This window comes from Apis mellifera, unplaced genomic scaffold (assembly GCF_003254395.2).
Source record: "Apis mellifera strain DH4 unplaced genomic scaffold, Amel_HAv3.1 GroupUN_248, whole genome shotgun sequence".
NCBI classification, from domain to species: domain Eukaryota; kingdom Metazoa; phylum Arthropoda; class Insecta; order Hymenoptera; family Apidae; genus Apis; species Apis mellifera.
Window position 1 is genome coordinate 469,334 of NW_020555859.1, and position 10,094 is coordinate 479,427.

Consider the following 10,094-nt stretch of genomic DNA (forward strand, 5'->3'; position numbering starts at 1 on the left):
AATATTTATATATATTAAATAAAATAAATTAAAATTTACTTTAATTTAAAATCAATCGAAAAAAATTAAATTTAAAATAAAAAGAATTAAAATAAAAATAAAAAGAGATGGAAAAGAAAGAAAATAAGAGAAAAAAAAGTCTTCTCTAATAATTGTCAACAAATAGAAGTAAAAACATATTTTTTTATTATCAATAAATTTTCTTGTTTTATAACATATATTTATTAGTATTGCTCGACACAATACTATCAGATGCACACATATATTCACAAACATCATGTATATTTTTTGATATATTTATTACATAAAATAGTAGTAGAGTAGAAAATCATTTCTTGTTTGAATTTTTCTTTATTAAAAACATAAGAAAGTATTAGAACTATTATGAAGGTTAAAAATATTGTTCAAGAGAATATATTTTTGTAATTATTTTTTAAATATATAAATATAAAAGATAAAAATATATTTTCTTTATTTATTAAATAAAATACTTCAAACTTTACTTATTAAATAAAATACTTTAAATTTTACTTATTAAATAAAATATATTATTTTAATATTGGAAAAATTTTCATGTTTAAAAATATTTCAAAAAAATAGTTTAATCATTATAATATAATGAACAAATAACTAATATGAAAATAAATTGACAAAATTTATTAAAAAAAATTAATTATTATAATAAAATTAATATTTATAAACAATTAATTTTTTAATTATGAATAGATTATTTTCTAAAATAGATATATAAATATATAAAAACATTATTTTCTATATTTAAATATTGAAATTTATTTTCAATTTTATAATTTTTGTATGTAGAGTATTAATATAATTAAGAATCAATTTTAGAGATTAAAACAAAGATAAAAGTTGATATACGAAAATAAAATCGATTAAAACTTATTTATTAAGTATAATTATATAAAATATAAACTTATTTATTAAATAAGTTTATATATTATATGCCACTTAAATTTACATTAAATGAAATAAAACGCAGCCAAAATAAAATGATATGATAGACAAAATTATCTCACTTTATTTATGTTTTGCTTTATTTAATAAAAACTCCAATTAATTATATTATTCAAATTTAATAAATAAGTTTCAAATATTTCTGTATTCCAATTTTTTTGTTAATTAACTTCTAGAATCGATTCTCACGAATATATATATTATAGTATATTAATATATGATATACATATATAGTAGAATATATATATATCATACATTATATGAACTATTTTATACTAATCCGATTGTTTTTTATGATAAAGTCTGAAATTTTATTGCAATTGAAATATATTATAAATATATTATATATTTTATATAAAAATTGGAAGAATAAAAGATTTTCATTATTTTTCTGATTTCAAAATTGTTAAAAGTTAATTTTTAAAATATATATTTTTGCTAATTTTCTTCATAAAAAAATTTTTATTTCCACAACTAATAAACATACTTTTTTCTTCTTTTATTTTTATCATTAAAACTAGACTTAATAATTATTTTAATAATTTATTTAATAATTTTCTATTATTTTAATAATTTTCTATTCGGCAAATGATATTTTGAATTAAGAAAATTGATCAATACTATAAAAGCTTTTCTATTATAGATAATAATTGAAGATTAACAATAATTAAATCAGTTGTCGAAAAGAATCGATTTTCTTTTTTCTTATATTATTATAACAAATTAGGAATTTTTTTATACATAATTCAATTGTGTATTCAATTGTGTAAAAAATAACTAAAATTATATAAAGTTAAAATACTATAACGATATGAATTTTTTTTAGAAGTATTGCAATTTTCACTATCCATTAAAATGTTATGCACTTTCATTAATTAAAAAAAATAAAATAAATTAATTTTAATTAAGTTTGATAAAATTAATTAATTGTACATTTATCATATTTGAATTTTTTTTTATATTTTGTACATTAATTAAGAATTGTTCAGAAAAATATTATCAAAATCAAAACCATTTAAGAATATTTGTTGTTATTTTAATTTTAATATTTTATATGCTAAAATAATTGAATAATAATTATTGTAGTTATATAATAATTAATATAGATAGTCTAATAATTTAATATCGAATCGATTGTTATTACAATTTCTAATAAAATGCAATAAACAAAAACAAATTTTGATTTGAAATATTTAAAATATTTATATTCATAATAATACATTATATAATATATTTAGAAGCATACTTAAATGTAGTAAATACAGAATTTTTCATAAATATTTTTTTACATAAAATAAAAAATAAGAAAATATTAAAATATAATAGTTTTATTCCAAATAGACAATTCTTTGACAAATTATATTATATTTCTATTATTAAATATCTATATTTAATAATTATCTATAATAATAGATAATTATTAGAATTGTTTAGTTTAAAAATTTTTAATTTAATAAATATAAATTTTAAAAGAAAACTCTAATTACATTTAATAATTAGAATTATGAAATTTTCATATTATTAAAGAGTAATTTTTTTTTTGTTGAAGTATTATCAATTCTCACAATTTTATAATCAAAAATAGAAATGTATATTAATGAAGCTAAATTCTTATAATAAGAATATTCAATTAATGCTTAGCAATAATCAGAATCAGTTTCGTTTTTTTTTTAAAGAGTAATGAATTCCAATAATATTCTATTAATTTTCGTTACAAATTTATCAAAAAGTACTCAAAATTAAAATTTATTATTTTAAAAAAAATTTGTAATTTATCTAATTAATAATATTCTCACAACTTTGTTTGCATAGAATATTTAATTAAAATTAAATGTAAAGTGTAATCTTTTCAATTAATATCTTTATTTTTATTAAAAAGTAAGATTCTTGAAAATCATTAATAAATCACTTATATATACATAATATACATTTATACAAGGTTTTTTATTAAATTTTTAACATAAATCTTGGAATCCTGGAAGAAGATGATTTTTGTTACATAAATTAACAAATGAATAATAATAATATAATTAATAATAATAATTAATAATAATAATAATAATTAATAATAATAATAGATTATGAAAATAGATTATGAAACTACAAAAGTGTAAATAAATTAATTAAAGTTATTTATTTGTCGCATATTTATATAACTCTGCATGTTTTTGAAATTATTTTACATAATAACTATAATGAAATAGTATATGAAAATTTTGAATCTTTATAATTTTGTCCTATTATTAAATATCGAAATGTAGTTATCAACATATTAAATCAAAATTAAAATAAAATTGTTTTTTATATATACACAAGTAATATAGTAAATTTTTTGGTTGTGTAGTAAGTAGTAAATTTTTTTAAATAATAACAAATAAGAAAAATATTTCTTTTATCTTTTTACATAATCTCATTCCAATATTCTATTATTAAAAATATCGCTCCATTTATATTATTATTTCGAATAGTTATGATTAAAGACTTGGATTGTATGGGAAATTTATTTATCTTCAATGATTTGAAATTCATTCAATTTGAAGTTGAAAAATTCTTAAAATTTGACAGTAAATTTTTTTAAGCAATAAAAACATTATCATTAATAAAATTAACAATAATTTTAAATTTGAAAAATTATCTATATTATTTTTTAGAAAATACGATTTCTAATATATCAATTTTTCTTTAAATAAAATTTAATAAAAAATAAATAAATAATTTATAATACTTATTATTTGAAAGATGTATTTATCATATAATAATTTCTTGTAATTTTAGATAATTTTATTAATTGATGTCAGTAGACTTGTCTATTTGCAAAGAAAAATAAATATTATTATAAATATTATTTAAGTTCTTTTATTTCAACTTTGTATCAATTATAAAAATTTCAATGTTCTCTGTTAATTGTCTTTACTATTAAATTCTACTTTTCTTTTATTAAATTATTTTATTTGAGATATTTTTTTTCTTTGCTAATAAATGAAAAATTTTAAATTTAAAATAATAAAAAATTTTTTTTGATTATGAAGTTGATTAAATTTTATTATTTAGTTAAATTTATTTTGAGTTTATAAATCTTCTTCTTTCTAATTATAGAATTTATTCAAAAATTTGTATTAAAATTTTTATGAATAATATTGAATATTTATATCTATCTACATTATCTATCTATTTATATTAGATTTTGTAAAAACTAGAATTTTTTACATTGCAATAAATATATATTTTAAAATAAATATAATCAAATTCTTCTTATCATTCAATGTTAAAATTATATATCTTTGTGTTCTTATTTATATAATTCATGCATATAAATATAAAAATTACAATGAAATTATTAGAAGTAATTAAATAATTAAAATAAACAATTAATTATTAATTTTATTATATTAGAGAAGAATTTAGACTACTGTTGTAAAATTCAAGATTCTTTATTTCGATATTTTTTATTAAGAACTTATTACAAATTAATGTAAATTTTTTAAATTATTATTGCTCCTATTATTATAGTTTCTATTATTATTGCTTATTAACATTTCATGGCATATCAAAATATAATCAATCATTTGTTTACTTTATTTTGATTTATTTTTGCTGTATTGTTTATTACAATAAAAATATAATCTAAAGTAATTAATGATAATATAACTATTGATAAAATTTTCTATCAATAATTCTATCAATATATTTTTTTATTTTCTCTTAAGAAATCACTTTTCAATTGTTTATTATTCGGCTATACACTGCTTAAACTAATCTGTTTGCATCGCAAAATTTATGAACCATATATTAGCAAATGATTTAGCAATTGCAAATTAAAATTTATTCTAGATTTGCAGTCGTATAAGTAATTGGTAGCAAATCTAATGGATCGAATATTTTGGCAATAAGTTAAAATTGTTCATTTTCGATTCTTGTTTCGATATTAAAGTCTAGCAAATAAATATGTATGACAAAAGATTTAACTTGACTTGTATCTCCGAAATATTTCATAGAAATTAAATTTTCCAGTCAGAAATTATGGTTTATTTGTCAAATGTATAATTTATCAAGTTTAGTTGATTTGTCGTTTAATTCTTTAGATCTATTGCATTTTTGATAAGTTTTTGGCTGAGACAAGATTATCGAATTTAATAATTTTATATACTATTTACTATTAAATTATTGAAAAATATAATAAAATATGTTTATTAATACTACAATATAATTTATTATATATATATTCAATATTCATTTTCAAATTCATTTTTAAATTTATTTTCAAATTTATTGAAAATAATAAAAAAATAAATAATATTGAAATTCAAATTTATCGATATAATTTTTTCGTTTTTTTTATTAGAATGTAGTTCTTCTTTTTTTTTCAGTGTTTTCCATATGGCTGAACAGCGAAAAGATTATACGCGCAGAATCTAATATTATGTAATGTTAAATTTCAATTCACTGAATAATATATTATTTTAATTCTTGTATGTTTCAATTTCAAAAATATTAATTAGAAAATATAACTGTTAAAATCGAAAATGTAAACGACTTTGAATATTGCACAAATGGGGTGCCTAAACTGATTGTATTGCTTGAAGGATCCTATTACCTCCTATTAGGATTGTATATTGATTTATTATAATTTATTAGATCATGAGCTCTAAGTGAATGGTAATATTTTAATTCTTTGCGATTAACTGTAATGATTCTAAGTATTTTGATGTATACTCTATCGTATTGAATTCTATCTGTTTCGTTTTCAATTTTTATTTTAACTCAATTACAAGATTGTCGAGAGTCTTGATTTTTACTCCAATTTTTGCTTTTTGGGAAAAAGAACATACATACTGAGAATGGGTTGGAATGATCGCCTTGAAAGGCGATTTTGAAGGATGAACTCTCACGTTACAATGCATGGGAATTAGGAGATTTGCGTTCTCTTCCATGCATGACATACAAAATGGAATAAACGTCAGAATTAATTCAGCAGACTGAAGTATATCAGAAATCCTCAATTATAAGTGTCGACTAAATTCTCAGACATTCTTCTCAGATAATTTTTTTAAATAATGGATAGAACTTCGATATAATTCTAATATTTATATGTTTCGATTACGTTTTTAATGTTCTAATATATTTTTGTTGTATTTTCTGATTTCTAGAATGAAAAAGAATAATTATTATTTTTTTTTAATATTGTTAAGAATAGAATCAAGACTTGTAAAACGATCAGATAGCCTAATAGCCCCTAGCTTTATTTTCAACAATTACAGTATATTTAATAATCTAATAATAATTTATGAGCAGATATAATTCCCTAACGCTTTCCAGATCTTCAATTTAAACAGAGATATAGCAACGGCAACATTTTACAAATCACACTTGTATGCCTTGCGATATATCATCGTGCAAGTGAGCGCAAAGCTTCTTGGCCTGCGAAAGCTCATTCTTTAAAACCACTTTCTAACATGACAATTCGTTCCTCTAACTCCCTCTTAGTGTACATTTTCAGAAAGTAAAAATTAGAAAAAAAATCAAGGCCTACGATAGATCATTTAGAATAGATAGGATTCAGCAAGGATAGCTTGTGCCAAAATACAATTAGAATCATTACAGTTAACTACAAACAGTCAAAGTATTCGATCATTCAAATATAAACAATTATATAGTCTTAAAATAGTCCTTCGAGTAATAACATCAGGTATCACATTTGTGCAATATTCATAGTTGTTTCGATTATAACAAGTACATATCAAGTATTAAAGTTTTTGTGTAAGTAACGAAAAAATAAGACAATAAATAAAAATTAAATAGAAATTTATTAGAATTAATTAGAAAAATAGAATTATTGAAATAAAATGTTCGAAATATTTATGATATTCTAAAAAATATTACAACTATAATATTAAATTATTTGATTTCCTTAATCATTATTATGCAAAAATATTATTAAATATTATTATCAAGTTCAAAAACATAAATATCTATATTTTTAATTTTTCAAAGCTTAAATTAAATTTATTTAGCTTAAGTTAAATTTACAAAATATTTTCAATATTTTTATATTTGCAAATTAACAAAATAATTTTATAGTTAAAATAAAAAATTACAATAAAAAATTAAAAATAAAAAAAATCTTAATAAAAATACAATAAAAAATTCATGCAACAAAAACAAATTGATTTTTTATGAATAAAATGGAAAAATAGTAATATTGAAAAAAAGAATCCTTTTAATAGTGGCAAAAATAATTTTATTTGAAAGTAATTTTTATAGAAATGAACAAGAAGTATTTTGATGCAAACTACTACTTTAAAGATTTATTATATATTTTTTAAACAATTTCAAAATTAAAAAAGCAATGAAGTATTCAAGTATATTATTCCTATTATTGCATGAATTACAAATATTTCTTACGAATATAATATTTATAAAATACAAGTTATTATAATAAAAAGATATCGATTTGGTCTGAAATGATTCATATATATTGGAAATGGAAATGGAAATTAATAGTTTTAGATAATAAATAATAATAATACTTTTTAATAATATTCATTTTAATAGTTTTCTATTAATATTCTAATTAAATATTCATGTGTTCTTCTATAATAAAATTAGAATATTCTTTTCTTCATTTCTTCATATATACCAATTATGCCCATATTTCATACAGCAGAGAAATGTTATTAAGAATTTTCTGAATGCTTTTTTCATGTGATATTAAAAATTTCCATATTTAATATCATAAACTGATAGTTTTTCTTTAAATAATTATAGTTTATATAATTATAAATAATTATAGTTATAAAATATTAATTATATAATATAATATAATATAATATAATATAATATAATATAATTATAATATAATATAATTATAATATAATATAATTATAATATAATATAATTATAATATAATATAATTATAATATAATATAATTATAATATAATATAATTATAATATAATATAATTATAATATAATATAATTATAATATAATATAATTATAATATAATATAATTATAATATAATATAATTATAATATAATATAATTATAATATAATATAATTATAATATAATATAATTATAATATAATATAATTATAATATAATATAATTATAATATAATATAATATAATATAATATAATATAATATAATATAATATAATATAATATAATATAATATAATATAATATAATATAATTATAGTTATAAAATATTATATTCAGCTTTTTGCTTTTATTTTAAAATTTGAAGTTTTTATCGTTATTAGTTTTCATATAATTTTCTGACAAAAATCATATAAAATTTTATAAAAATTTATATTTTTTAAAAATTAAGAATTAAGCATTTCTGTTTCCAGATTCGTGTTTTATTTAAAGAATTTTATAAGAATTTAAAAATTGTGACAAAAAATTCGTATGAAATTTCATTTGGAATTGGAAAATCGATAAATATTACAAATAAAAAGAAGTACTTATGCTTAATATTTTTAAATGCATAGAAACATTTTAATAGTACGAGATATAGAAGAATAAAAGATAGAGAATAAAAGATTATTATAAATAAAACAAAAAAATACCATTAGAGATTATTATTTAAGATTATTATTTTAGATTATTATATAATCTAAAATTAATCATAATATAATAGTTAGTTTAATATAATAGTTTATATTAAAGATAAGAAACAAATAAAACAAAATTAATGAAATCAAAATAGAGTAATGTAATAAGTCCAATAGTAATATTGTAAAATGAATTCAATTATACCATAATTAATTTTTAAAACAAATTTCAAAAAAAACAAATTTCACAATGTAATCCATAAATTAATAAATAACTGAATAAAGTATAATTAAATTATATAAGTTGTGCACTAAGAAAAAAAAGTATCTTTTGCTTATTATAAAATACAATGATATAATATTATATTATATAATAGCATATGAAATATTTAAAAATAAATCTCAATTCCAAAATGTGAAATAATGTGTAAATTTTATTAAATTTTATTTATGATATTAAATTTATTATATATTTTATTTATTATATTAAATGAATGAAATATATATAAGAGAAAGAAAAAAAAAATGGAAAAACAAAATATAAAAAAAATATATTGACTATATTAATGATTATTATATAATTTTCTTTAAAATTATTGTTTTTTAAAATAAAATTCTCACAAAAAGTTCTTATAAAGAAAAAACTTTTATACAAAATGATATTACAATCTATATATATGAAATCATATAAATAAATCGAACATTAAAATATTACAAAAGATATATTAATAAAACAATATAAAAAATTGCCAATGTTTCATGACACAAAAAAAAAATGATAAGATCTAACAAAACCTTAAAATAATGGAAAATAAAAACGAAATCAGTAAATATTTATCATATCATCATAATTTATATATTAAAAACAAATTATAATATTAAATATATAATATTAAAATAATATTAAATATATAATATAATATTAAAAAAATTGAAGTATTGAAATATATAGAAAATACGGTTTTTCATAAACTGAAAAAGAAAAGATCTAAAGATCTTATTATAATATATATAATATATTATATAATATATTATATAATATATATAATATATATAATATATAAAATATATATAATATATATAATATATATTATATATATATAATATATTTTTAACAAGGAATTTCAGTGGCAAGCATTCTAATTCTCATCAATTTAATAATGTGAAATGCATGTAAATTATTCTTAAAAAATTAATCTAAAAGGAAATTAGATTAACATTTCTTTCAAAAAAATTATATGCTTCATTTTAATTTGTATCTTCATTGATAAATAAATAAAATGACACGTACCATTTTTGAGTAGTTTTAAAGAAGAATTATATTGAAAACATGCAATTATAAATATAGTTTCAGATAATATAACGATTATCTTTGATCGTATTAGTCATAAAGGAGATGCGAAGAAGGTTATAATGATAAACAAACAGATAAACCGATTCATTTTATAATTTACAATTGTACGTAATAATTTAGAAAGAATATAAAAAAAAATTGATAATTAATAAAAGAAGTGAAAATTTTTAATAAAATAAATAAATATAATTTTTTTATTAATAAGTATA